Raw genomic sequence first — 27,784 nt, forward strand, 5'->3', positions numbered from 1 at the left:
ATTCATTCAACAAATCTTTAAGAATACCTATCATATATCAGGTGTTCTGCTTGCTCTTAGAGATTTAGGGGTAAACCAGGTAGATATTTTTTCTGGTATTAATGAACTTTTCTTTTTAATAAAACAAGGGAATATATTTATTCACATTAGGATAGGAGAATTCATTCCAACATACCATCCACATAAGCAGATGTATGTTTCTTCATGTTTCCACTGATAATTATACTCTACAAGTAGCAGTAGGGAATCTGTGTATTAAACGATGTAACATCATTTTTCTAGGTCATTGTACCTACTGCACCACAAAAAGAATGTTGACCCCATCAAAAAATAATATAGTTTTGATGAACATAAACATGCATATTCTGATCACAAAGCACTGTATGTGTCAATCATAATTAATGTGATACAGATAGGAAAGCTCAGTATTTCAATAAAAATGCCTATTTTTTAAAATAATATTAAAGCTGATTCAATAATAAAAGTTTCTTAAAGTATGTACACTGATAACAATTTGTCTATGGGTCTAATGGGAATTTATTAAAATGTGTTTTTTGGGGCACCTGGGTGGCTCAGTCGGTTAAATGTCCAACTTCAGCTCAGGTCATGATCTCACACTCCGTGAGCTCAAGCCCCGCGTCGGGCTCTGTGCTGACAGCTCAGAGGCTGGAGCCTGCTTCAGATTCTGTGTCTCCCCCTCTCTCTGTCCCTCCCCAGTTCATGCTCTGTCTCTCTCTGTCTCAAAAGTAAAAATAAAAACATTGAAAAAAATTAGAAAAAATAAATAAAATGTGGTTTGGACTAGATGGGTAGTCAAGGGATTTTTTTTAAGAAATAGAAGCAACTGAGGGTTGATGGGAGGTGGGAGGGAAGGGAAAGTGGGTGATGCCCATTGAGGAGGACACCCATTGGGATGAGCACTGGGTGTTGTATGGAAACCAATTTGACAATAAATTTAATATTAAAAAAAATGTTGTAACTTCAGATGGTGACAGATGGCAACTAGACTTAGTGTGGTGATAATTTTGCAGTATATATAAGTGTCAATCACTATGCTATACACCTGAAACTAATATAATATTGTATGTCAATTACACTTCAATAAAACAATAAAAAATAAAATATAAATAAATAAATAAATAAATAAAAGCAGAGAAGTAAATATGTGAAATGGTTTGTAACAATAATACAAAGGAAGAATCTTGGCAATATGTACAACATTTTTATTTAATGAATAGATTATCATTGTTCAAAATTTTGTTCTAATTTTCCTAATATTATATCATGTATATATTCTTCTAGAGATGTATGCATTATTAAAACCACACCTTTGGGGCGCCTGGGTGGCGCAGTCGGTTAAGCGTCCGACTTCAGCCAGGTCACGATCTTGCGGTCTGTGAGTTCGAGCCCCGCGTCGGGCTCTGGGCTGATGGCTCGGAGCCTGTTTCTGATTCTGTGTCTCCCTCTCTCTCTGCCCCTCCCCCGTTCATGCTCTGTCTCTCTCTGTCCCAAAAATAAATAAAAAACGTTGAAAAAAAATAAAAAATAAAAAAAAAACCACACCTTAAATTGAAAATGAATAAAAATATATATGAACTATATTACTCATAAAATGGTTACATTCTAGCAGTACAAAATTATCTTAAAAATAATGTTAAGGAATTAATTAGACATATGCACTAATTAGGGTATTAATTTCTATAGAAGAACTGGATAAAAAGAAGAATTCATTAACTTTATTAATTTACTTAATTTCTGGAAATATATGGCAACATCAATTCCAACAATGAAAACTGTAATAGCAATAATGTAGTCTATGTTTGTGCTCATAGGTATGTATTTTGGAACATTAATCTCTTCTAAATTGATTATATTATCTGCAAAAAGTAATCTAATAAGAACAAATCATTGCCTTAGAAAATGTAAACAGAATTTTGACAAATAATCTTTCTGTTTAATTATTTAATTTATGAAGACATATTTTCTGACGAACTGGAAACTTAAAAAAATAACACTGAGATGGACTCCAGGGTGGCTCAGTCTGTTAAGTGAATGGCTCTTGATTTTGGCTCAGGTCATGATCTCACAGTTGGTGGGATTCAGCCTTGCACTGGGCTCTGTGCTGACAGCAGGGAGCCTGCTTGGGATTCTTTCTCTCCTCTCTCTGTAGCTCTCCCACTCATGTTTTCCCCCTCTCTCTCAAAATAAAGAAACATTAAAAAAAAACTAATATTGAGAGATTTCATGTAAGAATCCGTTTTTTTTGTTGTTGTTGTTGTTATGTGTCTCTTCCTTTCCAGTTGAAGGCATGCACAATTCCTACAACATTACTTCCTCACCAAGTATGTTGCTGACTGACATCCACGTCGAATGAAATCAGGGACGTCAGATTAATTATTTCTTTTCTCTTTCTCTAAATACTATTTAGCTCATACTTTCACCAGAATAATGTTTTACATTTGTATAGTATCTCAAAAATTTCTTAAAATGTTTCTGTATTCATAATAATTAAGAGTAACACCTTACTTGGTAGATCTATTCATTGGTGCAGGAGTCTGGAGAGACTGGAGATTTTTTTTTTTTTTTTTGAGAGAGAGAGCATGAGCAGGGGAGGGGCAGGGGGAGAGGCAGATAAAGAACCTGAAGCAGGCTCCAGGCCAGATGCAGGGCTGGCATTCACAATTGTGAGATCATGACCTGAGCCAAAACCAAAAGTCAAGTCAGAAACTTAACCAACTGAACCACCCAGCTGCCCTGAGACTGGAGATTTTAAGTAGCTACTTAACAAATCTTCACATTCCAAATACAGAGTGAGCCTAATACTAATCAAAGTATCCTGTACTGAGACCAAATCATTCTTTTGGCTATTTACTCTTTTCTAATAACCAGATCCCCACTTCTGTGTGAGAATAATCTGATTCAATAATCACAACAACAATAACAAAACTAATAGCTCTGTATTGACAATATTTTACATTTGGATTGAGATATTGAACTAGAAGTGAAAAAGAAAGAGGGAAGAAGAACTATGTGGTCGCTTCTGATGTAACATTTATTTATTTAAACCTTGTCTTATTTCAAAAGGACTTAAGATTGGTGTTTCAATTATCAAAATAAAATATAACCAAATATAATAAAGGTAATCAATATAATTCAGCAGTGGAGAATAAAATAAATGAATCCAGGAATAGAGAGATTCAAAATTCTTGCAATTTAAGTAAGTCAGTCAGCATCACCTTATATATTAAAGAAAAATGAGAACACTAGTAAATTAGATGGAATATTATAGATACCTATTAATATTTATAACAATTTAATAAATGTACACTTTAATAATAAAAATACTTGAGGTCTTGACAGTGAACATATCAGATAAAGCATATATGCTTCTTAGCAATAGCAAATAATTAGGCTTATTTCATTTTATCACTCCTTGAAAAAGTTTTCATTTGTTATACATGTACTCAGTTTTCAAACAATTATGAGAATTTCTGTATCAGATATGCATGTTAAGAAAAGTTAAAATAAAAAAAAAGACATCTTGGATTAGAACTGAATCAAAGATGTATTTATTTATTTATTTTTTTTAAATTTTTTTTTTCAACGTTTTTTATTTATTTTTGGGACAGAGAGAGACAGAGCATGAACGGGGGAGGGGCAGAGAGAGAGGGAGACACAGAATCGGAAACAGGCTCCAGGCTCCGAGCCATCAGCCCAGAGCCTGACGCGGGGCTCGAACTCACGGACCGCGAGATCGTGACCTGGCTGAAGTCGGACGCTTAACCGACTGCGCCACCCAGGCGCCCCTCAAAGATGTATTTAATAAAAATTTTGCTACTTGGCAAAAAAAAATAAAGCTTCCCTTGTTTATAATACTGACATCATTAGCAGTGAAACTTTTTAAAACATATTCCAAAAAAAGCAGAAAAAAATATATTCCAATTTTAAGATAACATTTTTTCATTTACATTCTTCCACACTTTACATTTGTCATTTTTTTCCTTAAAGCCTAACACACACACACACACACACACACACACACACACACGTCTTCATTCTGGCAAAAATTCTATTCCAAATCAAAAGAAGAAATGTTTGTATTTTCAATATTTAATTTAAAAATCTGTGATTTTAATGACATATTTAACTAAACGTAAGATTTTTTAAAACAGTAGAATAAAAATGCAGGTGTTCTTAGAAAATAGTTATCCTTCTTTTTCTTTGGTTATGCATGAATTTTTTAAAATCACTTTATGGAGGTGTATATATACATACACACACACTATTCCTCTTTAATTGTTAAGAATTTGTCTGGTGCCTTCTTGAATGAATTCAGAAAGACCAGATTAAAATTAAGGGTTTTTTTGTTTTTTTGTTTTTTTTTTTCCTGAGCAAGTATTTTTATGAATAAATATTAGTTTATTATAATATCTTCTGTAAAGGCCAGGCATATAACTTTAGTTTAATAATAGTTTTGTTTGTTTCAAAAAGCTCTATTATAGGATGTTTGTAATAAGCACTGTTGCCTAGTACTACATGCTTATAAAATGATACAGCATTCAATAACTATGTCATCAAAACCAGTCACATTATTTATACTTATACCTTATGTAATAATGACAAACAACTTTCCTTTGTTTTTGAATACAGAACAGTATGCCTGTGGCAATGCCAACTTTTTAAGACTTTTATAGGAATTTAAACTACATACAAGTAGAATAACTTTCTTTTATGCATATACCATTCTAATTTTACCAACTCCACTGTTTTGACTAAGAAGGCACAATATTGTTTATGTTGAATATATCATATTGATAAACATTATCATGTTGCTATATTTATATATACAATCGGAACTGTCTATAATGGATCATGATACTAAATGTTGCCTGCATGTACTACATTGTTCTTTTCAAATAACTCAATATTAAATTTCATTTTCTATTTACTCAATCAGGAAACATGATTAATCAGTATATGCATTCAAATATATTCATCAACTCATGCAATAAATATTTTCTGAGTTCATATTATGTGCCAGATACTTATTAGGCACTGAAGATACAATTATAAACAAGACAGACATGTGTCCTGACCCACAAGGAGTACACAGCCTACCAGGTAAGACAGGCCAAAAACAAACAAAAAACAAATGAATGAAGGAATTAGAGGTCACAAACTAAAGATTCAAGGCCAGATATAGACAACACATGTTTTGCTTAGTCCACACATTGTTCCACAAATTTTGTTTTATCGCATTAAAAATATGCAACATTTCATAAAAATTTAGACTCATACTTTTTACAAAGGACCTTAGAATATTTCCAACTTTACAGCTCTACTTCCAAATGACCTGGTACCAAATAGCTATTGTCCAATCTAAATGCAAAATGTCATCTCTGCTTAGCCAGAGTCCTTGCAATACCTCATACAGCTTTATAGCAGGTTCATTTACCCATTTATTTACCTGCCTGGTCCCTGTAGCACTTTAGTTTGTAACCCCTGAAGTAGATCTTAATTACAATTTGTGACACATACAATAGAGGGAAAAAATGAATGAAGTATAAAAACCAGATCTGCTTAATATAGTAGTGCTATGGACAGCATCTCTGAGGGTGCTGACAGTTGAAGTATGAGAAGAATGGAGGGCGCAGTGTCTTAGGCAGAAAGTAAAATCAAGTTTGTGTTTTTCATAAAGAAAGGAGGCCAGTGTGACTGGAATATATATATATATATATATATTTTTTTTTTTTTATTTTTTTATTTTTTAATATATGAAATTTACTGTCAAATTGGTTTCCATACAACACCCAGTGCTCATCCCAAAAGGTGCCCTCCTCAATACCCATCACCCACCCTGCCCTCCCTCCCACCCCCCATCAACCCTCAGTTTGTTCTCAGTTTTTAACAGTCTCTTATGCTTTGGCTCTCTCCCACTCTAACCTCTTTTTTTTTTTTTTTTCCCTTCCCCTCCCCCATGGGTTTCTGTTACGTTTCTCAGGATCCACATAAGAGTGAAACCATATGGTATCTGTCTTTCTCTGTATGGCTTATTTCACTTAGCATCACACTCTCCAGTTCCATCCACGTTGCTACAAAAGGCCATATTTCATTCTTTCTCATTGCCACGTAGTATTCCATTGTGTATATAAACCACAATTTCTTTATCCATTCAGAGTGCCAAAATGAAGAAATCAGGAGACTATAGATGCTGGAGAGGATGTGGAGAGACGGGAACCCTCTTGCACTGTTGGTGGGAATGCAAATTGGTGCAGCCGCTCTGGAAAGCAGTGTGGAGGTTCCTCAAAAAATTAAAAATAGACCTACCCTATGACCCAGCAATAGCACTGCTAGGAATTTATCCAAGGGATACAGGAGTACTGATGCATAGGGGCACTTGTACCCCAATGTTTATAGCAGCACTCTCAACAATCGCCAAATTATGGAAAGAGCCTAAATGTCCATCAACTGATGGAATATATATATTGAGCAAGAAGGAAAAAGAAATGAAATGAGGTTAAAGACATAAACTACAGTCAAATCATGTAAGGTGTTGTAGCTTATGGTAAATATTTGGCACTTATTCTAAATGCACTGGGAAGTCATAATAATCTGATTTATAGTTTCCAATATTACTCTAGCAAAGTTTGTGACTTGGAGCCCCAGGTGGGGCTCTGTGCTGACAGCTCAGAGCCTGGAGCCTGCCTAGGATTTTGTGTCTTTCTCTCTGCCCCTCCCCGACATGTGTTCTCTCTCTTTCTCTCTCTCTCTCTCTCTGCCTCTGTCTCTCTCTTTCAAAAATAAATAAACATTAAACATTTAAAAAAAGAAACATTGAGTAACAAATTACATACAGATTAAGAAAAATGTGCACTGATAGCAAACACACCCTAGTAACTTGAACACAATATGTTTACAAAGACCGAAAATACTTAATAGATTTCCAAGGCTAGTTAAAAAAAATAGAAGATATGTCTGAGAATATACATATTGTTATTGAAATTTAAAAAAGTATAACTCAAAACAACTAATTATCATATAATAGATTAAATAAGCTTGCATATTGGCTGATACTACACGTTCATACTATCAAGTTAATGAAGTAGGGTGAGAAAATCTAATAGCTGACTAGAACCAAAAATTACATGAAAGTGTACTAGACCACTGAAATACCTTAAAAAAATAAAGACTACATGATTTAAAGGCATCATAGTACAGTGTTCACACAGTACATATAATGAAAGTATATGGAGAAACATATGTTATTAATTTTGTACAGCAAATATATTTAGGCCTGAGAAGACAAAGTCATGTTCAAGTAAATTTTATTTTTACCTATCATAGTCATATTATGATTGTCTCTTTGTGAAGGACAAACCATTTTCTGCATTAAGACATCATATTCAAATATATGTGGTCTGCCTTCATTCATGGGTCTTAAAAGGTATCACACTTTCATACAATATCACTGCAGTGATAGGTTTAAGATAAGAAAAAAGTTTAAAATATGATTTTGGCAATGAACATCTAAAATAACTTCATCAAGAGGATCCTAGGAAGATGGCGGCGGTAGGAGGACGCTGGGCTCACCACACGTCCTGCTGATCACTTAGATTCCACCTACACCTGACTAAATAACCCAGAAAACCGCCAAAGACTAGCAGAACGGAGTCTCCAGAGCCAAGTGCAGACGAGAGGCCCAGGGAAGAGGGTAGGAAGGGCGGAGAGGCGGTGCGTGCTCCACGGACTGGCAGGAGGGAGCCCAGGTGGAAGGGCTGCCCGCAGGCCAAGCAGAGCCCCCGAGTTTGGCTTGCAAAAGTGGAGGGGCCAGACGGAGTGTGTTCCGACAGCAAGCGGCTCTTGACATCTGGAACGTTATAAGCTAACAGCTCTGCTTGGAGAACAGGAGGGCTGGAGGACAACAGGAGGGAGAGTTGTTGAACCCCAGATGACAGAGATCAGCTCGGTGGGGAACAAAGGCGCTCGCCAGCACCATCTCCCTTGCCCATCCCCCAGCCAAAATCCCAAAGGGAACCAGTTCTTGCCAGGGAACTTGCTTGCACCGCACAAACACCCAAAGCTGTGCTTCTGCGGATCCATCCCTCTGGCGGGTCTGACCCCCTCCCGGTGCCTCAGGGCTCCTCCAGAAGCTGATCTCCAAAGGAAAAGCAAGCTGAGCCTGCCCCTCCCGCCCCTGTACACCTTTCCAATCCACCCCAGCTAATACGCCAGATCCCCAGCACCACAAGCCTGGCAGTGTGCAAGTAGCCCAGAAGGGCCACGCCACCCCACAGTGAATCCCACCCCTAGGAGAGGGGAAGAGAAGGCACACACCAGTCTGACTGTGGCACTAGTGGTGGGCTGGGGGCAGACATCAGGTCTGACTACGGCCCCGCCCACCAATGCAAGTTATTCAAGACAGCACAGGGGAAGTACCCCACAGTCCCACACCACTCCAGGGACTATCCAAAATAACGAGACGGAAGAATTCGCTTCAGAAAAACATCCAGGAAATAACAACAGCTAACGAACTGATTGAAAATGATTTAAACACTATAACAGAAAGTGAATTTAGAATAATAATCATAAAATTATTCTCTGGGCTTGAAAACAGTATAAAGGACAGCAGAGAATCTCATGCTACAGAGATCAAGGGACTAAGGAACAGCAAGGAGGAGCTAAAAAATGTTATCAATGAGCTGCAAAATAAAATGGAGACAACCACGGCTCGGACTGAAGAGGCAGAGGAGAGAATAGGTGAACTAGAAGATAAAATTATGGAAAAAGAGGAAGCTAAGAAAAAGAGAGATAAAAAATCCAGGAGTATGAGGGGAAAATTAGAGAACCAAGTGATGCACTAAAGAGAAAAAATCTACGCATAATTGGTATTCCAGAGGAGGAAGAGAGAGGGAAAGGTGCTGAGGGTGTACTTGAAGAAATAATAGCTGAGAACGTCCCCGATCTGGGGAGGGAAAAAGGCACTGAAATCCAAGAGGCACAGAGAACTCCCTTCAGACGGAACTTGAATCGATCTTCTGCACAACATATCATAGTGAAACTGGCAAAATACAAGGATAAAGAGAAAATTCTGAAAGCAGCTAGAGATAAACATGCTCTAACATATAAAGGGAGACCTATAAGACTCGTGACCGATCTCTCTACTGAAACTTGGCAGGCCAGAAAGGAATGGCAGGAGATCTTCAATGTGATAAACAGAAAAAAATATGCAGCCGAGAATCCTTTATCCAGCAAGTCTGTCATTTAGAATAGAAGGAGAGATAAAGGGCTTCCCAAACAAACACAAACTGAAAGAATTAAACACCACTAAACCAGCCCTACAAGAGATCCTAAGGGGGATCCTGTGAGACAAAGTACCAGAGACATCGCTACGAGCATGAACCCTACAGACATCACAATGACTCTACACCCGTATCTTTCTATAATAACACTGAATGTAAATGGACTAAATGCTCCAACCAAAAGACATAGGGTATCAGGATGGAGAAAAAAACAAGACCCATCTATTTGCTGTCTACAAGAGACTCATTTTAGACCTGAGGACACCTTCAGATTGAGAGTGAGGGGATGGAGAACTATTTATCATGCCACTGGAAGCCAAAAGAAAGCTGGAGTAGCCATACTTATATCAGACAAACTAGACTTTAAATTAAAGGCTGTAACAAGAGATGAAGAAGGGCATTATATAATAATTACAGGGTCTATCCATCAGGAAGAGCTAACAATTATAAATGTCTATGCGCCAAATACAGGAGCCCCCAAATATATTAAACAATTACTCACAAACATAAGCAACCTTATTGATAAGAATGTGGTCATTGCAGGGGACTTTAACACCCCACTTTCAACAATGGATAGATCATCTAGACACACGGCCAATAAAGAAGCAAGAGCCCTGAATGATACATTGGATCAGATGGACTTGATAGATATATTTAGAACTCTGCATCCCAAGGAACAGAATATACTTTCTTCTCAAGTGCACATGGAACATTCTCCAAGATAGATCACATACTGGGTCACAAAACAGCCCTTCCTAAGTGGAAAAGAATTGAGATCGTACCATGCATACTTTCAGACCACAATGTTATGAAGCTTGATATCAACCACAGGAAAAAGTCTGGAAAACCTCCAAAAGCATGGAGGTTAAAGAACACCCTACTAACGAATGAGTGGGTCAACCAGGCAATTAGAGAAGAAATTAAAAAATATATGGAAACAAACGAAAATGAAAATACAACAATCCAAACGCTTTGGGATGCACCGAAGGCAGTCCTGGGAGGAAAATACATTGCAATCCAGGCCTATCTCAAGAAACAAGAACAATCCCAAATACAAAATATAACAGCACACCTAAAGGAAATAGAAGCAGAACAGCAAAGGCAGCCTAAACCCAGCAGAAGAAGAGAAATGGTAAAGATCAGAGCAGAAATAAACAATATAGAATCTAAAAAAAAACTGTAGAGCAGATCAACGAAACCAAGAGTTGGTTTTTTGAAAAAATAAACAAAATTGATAAACCTCTAGCCAGGCTTCTCAAAAAGAAAAGGAAGATGACCCAAATAGATAAAATCATGAATGAAAATGGAATGATCACAACCAATTCCTCAGAGATACAAGCAATTATCAGGGAATACTATGAAAAATTATAAGCCAACAAAATGGACAACCGGGAAGACATGCACAAATTCCTAAACACCCACACGCTTCCACAACTCAATCAGGAGGAAATAGAAAGCTTGAACAGACCCATAACCAGCGAAGAAATTGAATCAGTCATCAAAAATCTCCCAACAAATAGGAGTCCAGGTCCAGATGGCTTCCCAGGGGAGTTCTACCAGACATTTAAAGCAGAGATAATACCTATCCTTCTCAAGCTATTCCAAGAAATAGAAAGGGAAGGAAAATTTCCAGACTCATTCTAGGAAGCCAGTATTACTTTGATTCCTAAACCAGACAGAGACCCAGTAAAGAAAGACAACTACAGGCCAATATCCCTGATGAATATGGATGCAAATATTCTCAGTAAGATACTAGCAAATCGAATTCAACAGCATATAAAAAGAGTGGTTTACCATGATCAAGTGAGATTCATTCCTGGGATGCAGGGCTGGTTCAACATTCGCAAATCAATCAATGTGATACATCACATGAATCAAAGTAAAGATAAGACCCATATGATCCTGTCAATCGATGCAGAAAAAGACTTTGACAAAATTCAGCACCCTTTCTTAATAAAAAACCTTGAGAAAGTCGGGATAGAAGGAACATACTTAACATCATAAAAGCCATTTATGAAAAGCCCACAGCTAACATCATCCTCAATGGGGAAAAACTGAGAGCTTTTTCCCTGAGATCAGGAACACGACAGGGATGTCCACTCTCACCGCTGTTGTTTAACATAGTGCTGGAAGTTCTAGCATCAGCAATCAGACAACAAAAGGAAATCAAAGGCATCAAAATTGGCCAAGATGAAGTTAAGCTTTCACTTTTTGCAGATGACATGATATTATACATGGAAAATCTGATAGACTCCACCAAAAGTCTGCTAGAACAGATACATGACTTTAGCAAAGTTGCAGGGTACAAAATCAATGTACAGAAATCAGTTGCATTCTTATACACTAATAATGAAGCAACAGAAAGACAAATAAAGAAACTGATCCCATTCACAATTGCACCAAGAAGCATAAAATACCTAGGAATAAACCTAACCAAAGATGTAAAAGATCTGTCTGCTGAAAACTATAGAAAGCTTATGAAGGAAACTGAAGAATATATAAAGAGATGGAAAAACATTCTGTGCTCATGGACTGGAAGAATAAATATTGTCAAAATGTCAATACTACCCAAAGCTATCTACACATTCAATGCAATCCCAATCAAAATTGCACCAGCATGCTTCTCGAAGGTAGAACAAACAATCCTAAAATTCATATGGAACCACAAAAGGCCCCGAATAGCCAAAGTAATTTTGAAGAAGAAGACCAAAGCAGGAGGCATCACAATCCCAGACTTTAGCCTCTACTACAAAGCTGTCATCATCAAGACAGCATGGTATTGGCACAAAAACAGACACATAGACCAATGGAATAGAATAGAAACCCCAGAACTAGACCCACAAACATATGGCCAACTAATCTTTGACAAAGCAGGAAAGAACATCCAATGGAAAAAAGACAGTCTCTTTAACAAATGGTGCTGGGAGAACTGGACAGCAACATGCAAAAGGTTGAAACTAGACCACTTTCTCACACCATTCACAAAAATAAACTCAAAATGGATAAAGGACCTGAATGTGAGACCAGAAACCATCAAAACCCTAGAGGAGAAAGCAGGAAAAGACCTCTCTGACCTCAGCCATAGCAATGTCTTACTTGACACATCCCCAAAGGCAAGGGAATTAAAAGTAGAGATGAACTACTGGGACCTTATGAAGATAAAAGCTCTGCACAGCAAAGGAAACAACCAACAAAACTAAAAGGCAACCAGCGGAATGGGAAAAGATATTTGCAAATGACATATCGGAAAGGGCTAGTTTACAAAATCTATAAAGAGTTCACCAAACTCCACACCCAAAAAACAAATAACCCAGTGAAGAAATGGGCAGAAAACATGAATAGACACTTCTTTAAAGAAGACATCCGGATGGCCAACAGGCACATGAAAAGGCGCTCAACGTCACTCCTCATCAGGGAAATACAAATCAAAACCACACTCAGATATCACCTCACGCCAGTCAGAGTGGCCAAAACGAACAAATCAGGAGACTATAGATGCTGGAGAGGATGTGGAGAAACGGCAATCCTCTTGCACTGTTGGTGGGAATGCAAATTGGTACAGCCGCTCTGGAAAACAGTGTGGATGATCCTCCAAAAATTAAAAAATAGACCTACCCTATGACCCAGCAATAGCACTGCTAGGAATTTACCCAAGGGGTACAGGAGTACTGATGCATAGGGGCACTTGTACCCCAATGTTTATATCAGCGCTTTCAACAATAGCCAAGTTATGGAAAGAGCCTAAATGTCCATCAACTGATGAATGGATAAAGAAATTGTGGTTTATGTACACAATGGAGTACTACATGGTAATGAGAAAGAATGAAATATGGCCCTTTGTAGCAACATGGATGGAACTGGAGAGTGTGATGCTAAGTGAAATAAGCCATACAGAGAAAGACAGTTATCATATGGTTTCACTATTATGTGGATCCTGAGAAACTTAACAGAAACCCATGCGAGAGAGGAAGGAAAAATAAACAGGTTAGAGTGGAAGAGAGCCAAAGCATAAGAGACTCTTAAAAACTGAGAACAAACTGAGGGTTGATGGGGGTGGGAGGGTGGGGAGGGTAAGTGATGGGTATTGAGGAGGGCACCTTTTGGGATGAACACTGGTGTTATTTGGAAACCAATTTGACAATAAACTTCATATATTGAAAAAATAAATAAATAAAATAACTTCATCAGAATTGATTTTTAATTTATTTTTTATTGAAATGTAGTTGACAGAATTCTACCTATTCTTTTATTTGTTTGTATTTTTGTTTGTTTCTGTTTTATTTTGTTTTTTTTTTTTGAAATTCTACCCATTCTTTTTTTATTATTTTTTTAAGGTTTGTTTATTTATTTCGAGAGAGAGAGCAACCATGCATGAACAGGAGAGGGGCAGAGAAAAAGGGAGAGAAGGAATCCCAAGCATCCTCCATGCTGCCAGCACAGAGCCTGACATGGGTTCAATCCCACAAACTGCAAGATCATGGCCTGAGCTGAAATCAAGAGTCAGACACTTAACTGTTTGAGCCACCCAGTTTCCCCTAATTCTACCAATTCTTGATGTCCAGTTTAACTATACTTACTTTTTTTTTGTTTACCCAAACATAGGAAAAGTTAGAAAATGTTAACATTCTACAAGTTATTATCTTACCCTCATAGTACACGTGGTAGATGGTATAGGGATAACTTTGTATTACTAGATAAATATTGTAGCATAGTCTTCCTGCCCCATTTCATCTTACTCCATTTTGGCAGTGTGTTGTTTTTAATGTTCATTTATTTTTTTTGGGTGGGGGAGAGTAGAGAGATAGAGTGCACAAGAGAATCCCATGCAGGCTCCATGCCCAGCACAGAGCCCAACGCGGGGCTTGATCCCACAACCATGAGATCATGACCTGAACCTATATCAAGAGTTGGGCACTCAACTGGTGGAGCCACCCAGGCATCCCCTGACGTCTAAGATGTTGAAGCAGTTTTATGATGCATCACATCAATGCACCTGACAAAACCACAAAGCTATTTATTCTCTCAAATAGTACAAGAAGACAAAAATGCTGTTGTGTAAAACCTCTAGTTGGATTTTGCAGAATATTCAAAATATGTTTTCCCTCATAGGTAAGCAAAGCAAAGTATAAGCTACAGAAAATGTGTAACTATATCTTAGGTGTTTGACAGGCATTTAAGAGCCCACATAATTTGCCAAGCCATTTGCCAAGCAGGTAGCTCTTCTGTAAAGAAACTTATTTGCAAAAAATAAAAATAATTGAAATAATAATGAAAAACAATGGGCTCTACTACTAATGAATTAACTTTTAGGAAATTATTGAATTTCTTTGGGTCATCCACAATTCCCTCTCCATTGTTTAAATTTCTTACCTTTTCTAATAAAGTTATTTCCATTAATGTGGAATATCTACACCCAATACTATACACCAAAAATTTATGCCATATAAGTAATTTGTTTTTGATAAAATCGGGTTTTACCAAGTCACTTTGACTTTTTAAATAATTTATCATATTTTCTCAATACTGCATTACAACCAAATAAAAAATACACATGCCTAGTTTGCACACAGAAGTACAATACATTTTGGAATGTGACAAATTTGAAATAAATCTTGGCTCACGTTGACATCTAGATAAAGTTACTGAACTGAGAGAGAATCAAGAAACAGCTTTTTCTATCATCTTTTTGGATTATTAGCATTAATTCAGTTGCAAGAAGATGTAGAAGGGTGCATTGGTGGCTGCATGAGATCTCTTCAACATAAAAACTGTAAGCCCACAAGAAAGGAAGAAGATGGAATATACACATTTATTCATTCATTGGTAAGTATTCTTAAGACTTTAAAAGATATGTGTTTAATTTCTATTCTTAAGCACATACATGGAGGAGGGCTTTGAGGTCGGGAGCTGGTCAAACAAGACTTCCTACAAATGGAGGAGATAACAGCTTCTTCTTGCAACTGAATTAATGCTAATGTATTAATATTTGTTTTGGCCTCCATTACTCTTAAAGTCAGAATGGATAGATGAGATAATCCAAAAAGATGATAGAAAAGGCTGTTTCTTGATTCTCTCTTCAAGTCAGTAACTTTATCTAGATTTCAACGTGAGCCAAGATTCAAATTAAAACTATTTTTCACTTAAATCCAATGTTACAGGCTGTAAGGGAAACATACCTTCAAGATCGTATATGAGTACAAGATAATTTGATGGGTTAATTCCAGTTTTAGGTAAATTCTCAAGAGGAATTTAAAATATTTTCAAGTATACTATTCTAAGTGTTAAAAAGTGAAGTGTTCGGCCTATTGAAATACACATCTGCAATTCTTACAAAGCGTATTGCAACAGAGTAATATTTTTTAATTTTAAATTATATGCAACTATCACTCAGAGAAACTCTCTGGAACTGAGACTATACAGCCATTAGATACTCCTAGAGTATTAACATTACCTGATAGAGATTTCATAGAAACCTGTCTTTCTTGTTAAACATATATTTTATTTTTTTCCTACTTGAAAGTAAAACAATAAAATTAAAACTTTATTACTCTTACACAACCTGTGATGCATGAACAACTTACTTATAGTTCTTTATTCAATACATATTAATTGTCTAAGTAAGGAAATTTTAATCTATATAGATAAATATAATACAAAGTAGTGATAAAAATGAGTGATAAATGGTAGTAGAATTCAATGAATAGAGAGGTCACTTCTAGCTACTATGCTTTAGGAGAACTCAAGGGAGAAGTTTAAACTTAGAAGGACAGATGACATTTTGATAAGAGTGTAGATGTTGGAGAGTAATAAATGAGAGCTCTCAAGATGGGGCTTGTAAATCTAAGACAGAAAGAAAGAAAAAGAAAACCACAGGGTGTGTTTAGACAATGTCTAGAAAATAAGCTTGGAGAGACAAAATGTGTACATAGAAGGAAGAAGAAGCAGAAAATATAATGAGAATGTGGAGAACCTTGAATAACTTTGATTTTTGTCCCTTAGGAAAGTGAAGAGCAAAAATTTTAAAAGTTTAAACTTGTAAAACACCTCCCACCTTTTTAATGAACACAGTAAGACCAAAGCCATAATATAGAAAATAGTCAAAAGTGCAGCTGTTGTGGTTAATGGAGGAGTAGTACCCTTTCCTCTGTATCAAACCCACATACACTAAGTGACCTTCCTCAAACATTTAGCATGTAAAAATAGTTTTAAAATATCTCTTTAAGCTAAAAGTTGCCATTATAGGTTCTTGTATAGTAAAATTGAGCAATGAAATAAGTGTTTTACACAATTTACTGCTACTGATAATCCTTTGCACCAAAACCACAAAATCTTTATCATTTTCTTCTTGAAAATTAAATAATTTACACTGAAACAACTTGAATCATTTTTCAAGGAATCTTCAAATTACCAACTTAAACAACTAATTATCATTAGAAGTCAGAAGTCTTGATAAAAATAAATAGGAGGAAAATAGATGAACAAATTAATAGCAAAGTTTTTCTTAACTCATTATTAAAGGTTCAGTAATAGTGGGCTAAATTCCGGCAGGGAATAATATGATGGAATAAAAGAGAAAAGTAGATAATTTTTTAAATAATATAAGCAAACAACATATGAAAATGGCATATGACAACATTATAATAAATTTCCATACCTAAAATATAAACATTCCTATTTAAATTATCTACATGAATGATGGTAAGTAGCAATTATATAATCAAAATGATTAATATATTAATTCATTTGCATTTTTGGAAGAAAAAAACTAAATACCAAATATTTCTTAAACATTTTAGGAAATAATTTCTTTTAAAATTTTAAAACAGTATGACACTATATTAATTTTAAATTAATATTTAAGGGGCACCTGGGTGGCTCAGTTGGTTGGGCGTCCGACTTCAGCTCAGGTCATGGTCTCACAGCTTGTGAGTTTGAGCCCTGCATCAGGCTCTATGCTGACAGCCCAGAGCCTGGAGCCTGCTTCAGATTCTGTGTCTTCCTCTCTCTCTGACCCTCCCCTGCTCAGGCTCTGTCTCTCTCCTTCAAAAATAAATAAACATTAAAAATTTAAAAAAAAACTAAATTAATATTTAATTTATTATTTAATATTTCTTACCACAATCTCACTCTACCTCCAGATAGTGTCTGTTTGTTAAGCCTCTTCCAAAGCCCACCATGATGTACGTGTCTTCTGGACAAATAACACATATCTTGCCTGTCCTGATCATTTGCAGTTACCATCTCATACATATCACTTCTACTGAATTATAAGCTCCATAAGAGTATGGATTATATCTTATATACTTTCTTTTGCATTCCTCACAATAATTGGTGGAGTGATAATCATGGCAGTTTAGTGAAATGAGCATTAGAATGAGGGTTGCAAAATGGATATTAGCACCAGTTCTGTATGTGATTTGGAAAAACTATTTTATCTTTCAGTATTTTAATTTTAATCTTTGTAAAATGATAGCATTGGGCTATATGACTTATTCAACTTAGTGAGTCTATGAGTAAAGAACACTGGATGAATATATGATGATTGTTTTTTTTCTTATGTATTTTCCTCCTTATACGCTACCTTAAAATTCTTAAAATATAGAATATTGATTATAACTTCAGGAAATATGCTTTCATAAGTGGCATTACATTTTTGAGACTTTATATAGAGCTCATTTGAACAGTTTCTAATAGAGAGGCAACTAAAATTTTATGAAAAAATTCCTTTCTTATCAATAGCTAGAAACATTAATATAGAAAATTTCTAGGTAGATGTATTTTTAAAAATTACTGTTACTACAAATACTTAGGTGTCTCAGGAAAAGACATGCTAACCTTCTAAGCAGTTAAAAATAAAAGAGAAAATTATTTTTTCTTTTAATTTAGTCTCAAGTGATTCAAATCCAGCTCAGAAAGTTTAAAGCTAAATACAAAGCTTACTTTCATATCGTACAAACCTACAGAGAGAATGCCAGTAATAAAATGTGATTAAACTAAATCCGACTCATTTTAATCTTTGTTTTGTCAAAAAACCTAAGAACTTAGGCACGCTCTTCAAGTTAAAATATTTGCTGTTTGTAGAGCTACCAGAGTCTCAGAACAACCCAGATGCTGACTGAAATTGTAGGTTAACCTACCTTAAGAAAGGTTATCAGGATGCCCTGGTCCAACTAAGAAAGCAGAACATGACAGGGATATTTGGAGCTTTCAGGATTATGAAATATTCTGAAATTCAATTTTTCCCTTTTTTTAAAGTTTATTTATTTATTTTAAGAGAGAGAGAACAGGGGAGGGACAGAGAGAGGGATAGACAGAATCCCAAGCAGGCTCCATGCTGTCCACTTTGAACCCCACAAGGGCCTTGGACTCACGAATTGTGATATCATGACCTGAGTCAAAATCAAGAGTCGGATGCTTAACCGACTGAGCCATCCAGGCACCCCTTTGTTTTTTAGATGTCTAGTCTATATTGGCATTTGTATTGTGGATTCTTAATCTCAGATTTTATTTTTCTCTTTATTTTAAAGATTCTAAGATTTCTTATTTCAGCTGAATTACTTAAGCTACCTAAAATATTCTCTTTGTTTTTAATTAACTTGAAATCTTAATTTGTTTTATCCACAAGCTTTGAAGTATAAGTTTAAAATTAAAACCTTATTTAATATATGATTGATTTATAATAAAGACTAGTCAATCTACTAAAAATAGTTATTTCAATTATGAAGTAATTTTTAGAAAAGATTAACTGCTCAGAAACATTTCAGCTCCATTAATCAATAGCTAAATTATACAGTGTCTTCCTCAATAAAGGGAACTTCAAAGGATAACTTCATAATATTATAAAAGTGATAATGGTAAAATATTTTACATAGAATTATTCACTATTTAGAAGATGCATGGCATGATCACAATCTTCTTGTACTTGTTGAGGACTGATTTCTGTACTACTATACGATCTATTCTGGTGATTCTCCCATGTGCACTTGAAAAGAGTATGTACTATGCTGTTTTAGGACGGAATTTTTTTAACTTTGTTTATTTACTTTGAGACGGGGAGAGAGAGAGAGAGAGAGAGAGAGAGAGAGAGAGAGAGAGCATGAGAAGAGGAGGAGCAGACAGAGAGGGAGAGAGGGAATCCCAAGGAGTATCTCCACACTGGCAGCATGAAGCCCAACTCAGGGCTCGATCTCACAAACCATGAGATCATTACCTGAGCTGAAATCAAGAGTTGGACACTTAACCAAATGAGCCACCCAGGCACCCTTGGATGGAATGTTCTGAATATATCTGTTCAGTCCATCTGGTCCAGTGTGTAATTCAAAATCATTGTTTCCTTGTTGATTTTTTGCTTGGATGATTTATTTGTCCATTGAATTAAGTGGGGACTTAAAGTCCCTTCTATTATTGTATTATTATCAATGAGTTGTTTTTGTCTGTTATTTTTATATGTTTGGGTGCTTCTTGTTGAGGACATAAATGTTTACAATTCTTAGATTTTCTTGTTGGATTATCCCCTTTATTATGATATAGTGCCTTTCTTCATCTCTTGTTACAGTCGTTGTGTTAAGGTCTAGTTTGTCTGATATGAGTATTGCTACTCTGGCTTTCTTTTGACATCCACTCATATGGTAAACATTTATCCATCCCCTCACTTTCAATCTACAGGTGATTTTAGGCTAAAATGAGTCTCTTATAGGTAGTATGTAGATGAGTTTTGTCTTTTATCCATTCTGACATAACTATGACTTTTCATTAGAACATTTAGTCCATTTAAATTCAAAGCAATTATTAATAGATATGAATTCAGTGCCATTTTGTTACTTATAAAGTCACTTTTTCTGCAGATTTCCTCTGTTCCTTTTTTGTCTTTGTCACTTTTAGTCTTTCCTTTCCACTCAGAAAGTCCTTTATCTTATTTCTTGCAGGGCTAGTTTAGTGGTCACAATCTCCTTCTAGTGTTTGTTCTTTTCTGGAAAACTATCTCTCCTTCTATTCTACATGATAGCCTTGCTGAATAGAGTATTTTGGCTGGATAGTATAGATATAGATATAGATAGATAGATATAGATGATATAGATATAGATATAGATATAGATATAGATATAGATATAGATATAAATATAGATATAGATATAGATAGATATACACAGATAGATGGATATATAGATATATAGATATACACAGATAGATAGATATAAATATAGATAGATAGATAGATAGATAGATAGATAGATATAGACATATATATCAAATAAAATGAATAAAGAAAACTATAAAAAATACAGCAGCTGTCTGTCTCACAAATATGTAAAATTTCTAAGCTGCTCATGGAGATTTAGGCTACGGATCCCATTAACATCAAAGGGTGTCACACATCTCAATACCAGTGAACACCTTAGAAAATGTAAGTGACATTTTCTGCTTCCGATTCTGTGTCTCCCTCTCTCTCTGGCCCTCCCGCCGTTCATGCTCTGTCTCTCTCTGTCTCAAAAATAAATAAAACTGTTAAAAAAAAAATTTAAGGGGCGCCTGGGTGGCTCAGTCGGTTGAGCGTCCGACTTCGCTCGGGTCACGATCTCACCGTCCGTGAGTTCGAGCCCCGCATCAGGCTCTGTGCTGACAGCTCAGAGCCTGGAGCCTGCTTCCGATTCTGTGTCTCCCTCTCTCTCTGGCCCTCCCACCGTTCATGCTCTGTCTCTCTCTGTCTCAAAAATAAATAAAAATGTTAAAAAAAAAAGAAAATGTAAGTGACATCTTGTTACTATAGAGTTAATTCATTATTTGAATTAAAAAAATAAATTACTAAATGTTAAAAAGATTATTTTCTCCAATTCAAACATTTTATGTTAATATATTAATGAACAGGTTATTTGAGAAAGGTCCAATTCTACTATTATGCATTTGTATTATACAATACAAATATATATTGCACTATTGTATCATAAACTTAGTAAGGGATATAATCACTTACTAAATATTAATGCAGGTAAATTATTTATATTAGGATATCTTTGATAAAAATATACAGTATACAACTTTCAACTTTGTTCAATATACTCATCTGTATTACACTTGCATAAATTACTGAGACTGCAAGCACATTTACAATATTAATAATGAAAAAGATAAAATACCTAGGAAAAATATAACTGGAATTTTGCAATCGTCATAAGGAAAAACTTTATTTTTATTTTTATTTTTACTATATATATATATATATACATACATACATATATATATGTAATTTATTGTCAAATTGGTTTCCATACAACACCCAGTGTTCATCCCAACAAGTGCCCTCCTCAATGACCATCATCCACTTTCCCCCACTCCCCCACTCCCTATCAACCCTCAGTTTGTTCTCAGTATTTAAGAGTCTCTTAAGGTTTTCCTCCTTCCCTCTCTGTAACTTTTTTTCCGCCTTCACCTCCCCCTTGGTCTTCTGTTGAGATTCTCAGGATCCACGTATTAGTGAAAACATATGGTATTTATATTTCTCTGCTTGACTTATTTCACTTAGCATAATACCCTCCAGTTCCATCCACGTTGCTACAAATGGCCACATTTCATTTTTTCCCATTGCCAAGTAGTATTCCATTGTATACATAAACTGCATCTTCTTTATCTATTCGTCAGTTGATGGACGTTTAGGCTCTTTCCATAATTTGGCTATTGTTGAAAGTGCTGCTATAAACATTGGGGTACAAGTGCCCCTATGCATCAGCACTCTTGTACCCTTTGGGTAAATTCCTGGGTGCCATTGCTGGGTCATCGGGTAGAATTATTTTTAATTTTTTGAGGAACCTCCACACTGTTTACGAGAGAGGCTGCACCAGTTTGCATTCCCACCAACAATGCAAGAGGGTTCCATTTCTCCACATCATCGCCAGCATCTATAGTCTCCTGATTTGTTCATTTTTGCCACTTTGACCGGCATGAGGTGGTATCTCAGTGTCGTTTTCATTTGTATTTCCTGATGAGGACCGACGTTGAGCATCTTTTCATGTGCTTGCTGGCCATATGGATGTCTACTTCATGTCTTCTGCCGATTTCTTCACTGGATTTTTTGTTTGTTTGTTTTTTGGGTGTGGAGTCTGGTGAGTTCTTTATAGATGTTGGATACTAGCCCTCTGTCTGATATGTCATTTGCAAATATCTTTTCCCATTCCGTCGGTTGCCTTTTAGTTTTGTGGATTATTTCCTTTGCAGTGCAGAAGCTTTTTGACTTGATTAGGTCCCAATAGTTCATTTTTGCTTTTAATTCCCTTGCCTTTGGAAACGTGTCGAGTAAGAAATTGCTGCGGCTGAGGTCAGAGAGGTTTTTTTTCCTGCTTTCTCCTCTAAAATTTTGATGGCTTTCTGTCTCCCATTCAGGTCCTTCATCCATTTTGAGTTTATTTTTGTGAATGGTGTAAGAAAGTGGTCTAGTTTTATTCTTCTGCATATTGCTGTCCAGTCTCCCAGCACCATTTGTTAAAAAGACTGTCTTTTTTCCATTGGATAATCTTTCCTGCTTTGTCAAAGATTAGTTGGCCATATTTTTGTGGGTCCAATTTGGGAGTCTCTATTCTATTCCATTGGTCTACGTATCTGTTTTTGTGCCAATAACATACTGTCTTTACGATTACAGCTTTGTAATAGAGGCTAAAGTCTGGGATTGTGATGCCTCCTGCTTTGGTTTTCTTCTTCAATATTACTTTGGCTATTCAGGGTCTTTTGTGGTTCCATACAAGTTTTAGGATTGTTTGCTCTAGATTCGAGAAGCATGCTGGTGCAATTTTGATTGGGATTGCATTGAATGTGTAGATTGCTTTGGGTACCATTGGCATTTTAACAATATTTATCCTTCCCATCCATGAGCAGGGAATATTTTTCTATTTCTTTGTATCTTCTCCAAATTCCTTCCTAAGCTTTCTATAGTTTTCAGCATACAGATCTTTTACATCTTTGGTAAGGTTTATTCCTAGGTATTTTATGATTCCTGGTGCAATTGTAAATGGGATCAGTTTCTTATTTGTCTTTCTGGTGCTTCATTATTGGTGTGTACAAATGCAGCTGATTTCTGTACATTAATTTTCTATCCTGCAACTTTGTTAAACTCATCTATCAGTGCTAGCAGTGCTAGCAGACTTCTGGTGGAGTCTCTCAGGTTTTCCATGTATAGTGTCATGTCATCTGCAAAAAGTGAAAGCTTGACTTCATCTTTGCCAATTTTGATGCCTTTGATTTCTTTTTGTGTCTGATTGCTCATACTACGATTTCCAACACTATGTTAAACAACAGCGGTGAGAGTGGACATCCCTGTCGTGTTCCTGATCTCAGGGGGAAAGCTCTAACTGTTTCCCCATTGAGGATGACATTAGCTGTGGGCTTTTTTGAGAATTTTTGCATCCATATTAACCAGGAATATTGGTCTCTAGTTCTTTTTTTCTTTTTTTCTTTTTGTCCCCTGGGTCTCTGTCTGGTTTGGGAATCAAAGTAATGCTGGCTTCATAGAATGAGTCTGGAAGTTTTCCTTCCCTTTCTATTTTTTGGAACAAGTTGAGAAGGATAGGTATTATCTCTGCTTTGAATGTCTGGTAGAATTCCCCAGAGAAGCCATCTGCTCCTGGATTCTTATTTCTTGGGAGATTTTTGATAACTGATACAATTTCTTCACTGATTATGGGTGTTTTCAAACTTGCAGTTTCTTCCCCTTTGAGTTTTAGAAATGTGTGGGTGTTTAGGAAGTTGTCCATATCTCCCAGGCTGTCCAGTTTGTTTGGCATATAATTTTTTCATAATATTCCCTAATAATTGCTTGTATTTCTGAGGGATTTTTGTAATAAATCCATCTTCATTTGTGATTTTATCTATTTGGGTCCTCTCTCATTTCTTTTGAGAAGCCTGACTAGAGGTTTATCAATTTTGTTTATTTTTTTTTTCAAAAAAACAACTCTTGGTTTCATTGATCTGCTCTACAGTTTTTTTTTTTTTACATTATATATTTTTTATTTCTGCTATGCCTTTATTATTTCTCTTCTTCTGCTGGGTTTGGAGTGTCTTTGCTTTTCTGCCTCTATTTCCTTTAGTTGTGCTGTTAGATTTGTAAATAGGATTTTTCTTGCTTCTTGAGAAAGGCCTGGATTGCAATGTATTTTCCTCTCAGGACTGCCTTCGCTGCATCCCAAAACATTTGGATTGTTTCATTTCTTTTTCATTTGTTTCCATATATTTTTAAATTTCTTATCTAATTGCCTGGTTCACCCATTCGTTCTTTAGTAAGATGTTCTTTAACTTCCATGCTTTTGGAGGTTTTCCAGACTTTTTCCTGTGGTTGATTTCAAGTTTCATAGCATAGTGATCTGAAAGTGTGCATGGTATCATCTCAATTCTTTTATACTTATGAAGGGCTGTTTTATGACCCAGTATGTGATCTATTTTGGAGAATGTTCCATGTGTACTCGAGAAGAAAGTATATTCTGTTGCTTTGGGATGCAGAGTTCTAAATATATTTGTCAAGTCCATCTGATCCAATGTATCATTCCTGGCCCTTGTTTCTTTATTATTTCTCTGTCTAGATGATCTGTCCATTGCTATAAGTAGAGTATTAAAGTCTCCTGCAATTACCACATTCTTATCAATTAGGTTGCTTGTGTTTGTGATTAGTTGTTTTATATATTAGAGGGCCTACAAATTCTGTGTATAGACATTTATGATTGTTAGCTCTTCCTGATGGAGACACCCTGTAATTATTATCTAATGCCCTTCTTCATCTCTTGTTACAGCCTTTAATTTAAAATCTATTTTGTCTGATGTAAGTATGGCTAGTCCAGCTTTCTTTTGACTTCCAGTAGCATGATAGATAGTTCCCCATCCCCTCACTTCCAATCTGAAAGTGTCTTCAGGTCTAAAACGAGTCTCTTGTAGACAGCAAATAGATGGTTCTTGTGTATGTACTTTTGTATGTTAAGGCCTGTTTATCCCTAGCTGCTTTCAGAATTTTCTCTTTATCCTTGTATTTCTCTAGTTTCACTATGATATGTCGTGCAGATCAATTCAAGTTACATCTGAAGGGAGTTCCCAGTCCCTCTTGATTTCAATTCCTGTTTCCTCCCCCACATTGGGGAAGTTTGCAGCTATGATTTGTTCAAGTACACCTTTAGCCCCTTTCCCTCTCTCTTCTTCTGGAATTCCTATGATTCGGATATTGTTCTGTTTGATTGCATCACTCAGTTCTCTAATTCTCCCCTCATACTTCTGTTGTTTTTTTTTTTAATCTCTCTTTTTCTCAGCTTCTTCTTTTTCCATAATTTTATCTTCTAACTCATCTTTTCTCCCTTCTGCCTCTTCAATCCAGGCTGCGCCCGCCTCCATTTTATTTTGCAACTAATTTATAGAATTTTTAATTCATCATAACTATGTTTTAGTCCCTTAATCTCTATAGCAGTAGATTCTCTGCTGTCCTCTATGCTTTTTTTGAGCCCAGCAATTAATTTTATGACTATTATTCTAAATTCTTGTTCAGTCATATTGCATAAATCAGGTTTGATCAATTTGTTAACTGTCGGAACTTCCTGGAATTTCTTTTGAGGGGAATTCTTCTGTTTTGTCATTTTGGCTTGTTTTCTGTCCCTTATGTGTTTTAAAACCTTTTGTGTGCTCACTTCCTGCAAGCACTGCTATATTAAAGGAAGTTCATACACTGTCCAGTGCCTGGCCCTCCAGGTGGTGTTTGTTCAGAGATTGTTATTTGCTCTCTGATGTTGTGACTTTGGTTATTTATTACTCTACTCCTAGTGGCATTTTTTACCTTCCACCAGGTATGCTTTGATTGCTTCTTTGTAGTTGCCCTGTAAAGGAAAATAGATAGACAAAAAAGAGACAAAAACATGCAAACACACAAATAACACAAACAAATAAACAAAAACAAAAACCTAAAGACTATTAACAAAAAACCCATAAACACTGACTCCAAGTAGAGAACAGGGTGGAGCCTGGCCCTCCAGGAGGTGTTTTTTTTTTTTCTTCTTTCTCAGAGATTGTTACTTGCTCTCTATTGTTGTAACTTTGGTTATTTTATTACCCTACTCATAATGATGTTTTGGACCCTCTATTGGTGTGCTTTGATTTGTCCTTGGAGTAGCCCTGTGAAGTAAAACAGGCAAACAGGAGCAACAACACACTAACACAGAAGCAAATAACACAAACAAACAAATAAACAAAAACAAAAAACTAAAGACTAAAAAACAAAAAAACCCAAAACACTGACTACAAGTAAAGAAGAGGGTGGAGGTGGTCCTGATGGAAGAGCACATAGAAAGAGAGAAATGACAGGAGTTGGGGAAAAAGAAAAAAATAAACATTGACTAGGCAGAGAGACTACAAGTTTTAATCCAGAGAGAGAGAAAGGAAAATAAAGAAGGAGGTGGGGAAAACGAAATGAAGATAAAGTTACCCAGACAGAGAAACTATATGGCTTGATTATTCCAGAGAGAGAGAAAATAGTGTAAAGAAGGAGGTGTAGAACATGTATCAAAACAATGGTTTAAAAAAATGTCTGTTTAGAGAGACCAATAAGCAGAGTAACCAGCCTTGGGAAGGGAAGAGATAAGGAGGAGAAATGGGAGGGGGGGAAGAATATATCTATATATCCAGAATTGACCTAGAGTTAATCCAGGCAATGCTGCATTGCTTGTCATAAGGAGCTTTCTGCAGGGTCTGTTCAGCTCCCAAGGATACGCAGTTACCCGGTGTGAAGGGGTGTGGTTTGGCTTAATCTGGACCCACCTCCACTATGGGCCCTGGGAGTGATCTCTGAGGCCCCGCCTTGGTGGTGGTGGTGGGGAAATGGTGATCCCCCAGTCTCTTCTCCATGAGGCCCTACCCGGTGGACTCCGTTTGATTCGTCCTCATTGTGCTGCGGGTGTAGACGGGATGGTCCTTCTCCACCAACTCCCTTGACCCTGCACTTGGCTAGGATTCAAAGTCCCGCTCCTTGCACTCTGGCACGGTGGAAGGGCCTCTCCCGGTGGTGATATATGGACCTGGATGGTTTTGTGCCGCCGCACTTCAGGGAGAACAGCGTTTTCCTACTGCAGACTCAGCTGTCCCCCTCGCAGATGCAGGCAGACACAGGCAGGCTTTGTCTTTTCCCACAGCACTCCAGGGAGACGGCTGCCTTTTCCTAATGCAGACTGCACCCTCTGCCCAGGAGCTGAGCCCAGGGATGGCGGACACAGGCAGGTTTTGTACTATCGGGCAGCCATCCGGGGAGGGAACCACTTTTTCCAACTGTGGACTGAGCCCCTGACCTACCACCGCACCCAGGCCCCTGGCTCCCTTCCTCCCCAGGTGTGCAAACAGGGAGCCAACCCCAGTCCGAAGAAAGCCCCACAGTTAGAGATAGGGTCCCTCTCAGTCTCAGTCCGAGGTCTTTCTCCTGTCCAGAGAGGGTCCTGCACTTCCCTAGCTGCTCTTTCTCTTCCTTTTGTCTCTTCGCAGAA

The sequence above is a fragment of the Neofelis nebulosa genome, chromosome X, assembly GCF_028018385.1.
Source record: "Neofelis nebulosa isolate mNeoNeb1 chromosome X, mNeoNeb1.pri, whole genome shotgun sequence".
NCBI classification, from domain to species: Eukaryota; Metazoa; Chordata; class Mammalia; order Carnivora; family Felidae; genus Neofelis; species Neofelis nebulosa.